The sequence below is a fragment of the Eurypyga helias genome, unplaced genomic scaffold (genome assembly GCF_000690775.1).
Source record: "Eurypyga helias isolate BGI_N326 unplaced genomic scaffold, ASM69077v1 scaffold16167, whole genome shotgun sequence".
In the NCBI taxonomy this organism is placed as follows: domain Eukaryota; kingdom Metazoa; phylum Chordata; class Aves; order Eurypygiformes; family Eurypygidae; genus Eurypyga; species Eurypyga helias.
In genome coordinates, this window is record NW_010262439.1 from 10,328 (window position 1) to 10,669 (window position 342).

Below are 342 nucleotides of genomic sequence, written 5' to 3' on the forward strand. Positions count from 1 at the left end.
ATTCCTATTCTACTATCTCTTACTCTATACTTCCTGTAAATGTTCCACAGCATCTCTCCCCTTTTTTTCACCAGTTTATTTCAGTATGTTTCCGTAGAGTGCCTTAGTACATTTAAGGCCTTTCTAAAACTGGTTTGTGTTTACAGTGTGTCTGCCTTGGAGATCTCCCAATTAAAATTCCCTTGCATCCTTCCCTCCCCTTTATATACAGAGCTTGAAAATGTTGTAGTACTCTAGTCAGTCTGATGAAGAAACTTAAAACAAGTGATTCTGCTTTTAGAAAAGTATTCTTTCACCTTTATCTAACTTCTTGAATTAGGGATTGAATGTACCCTTAGCAAG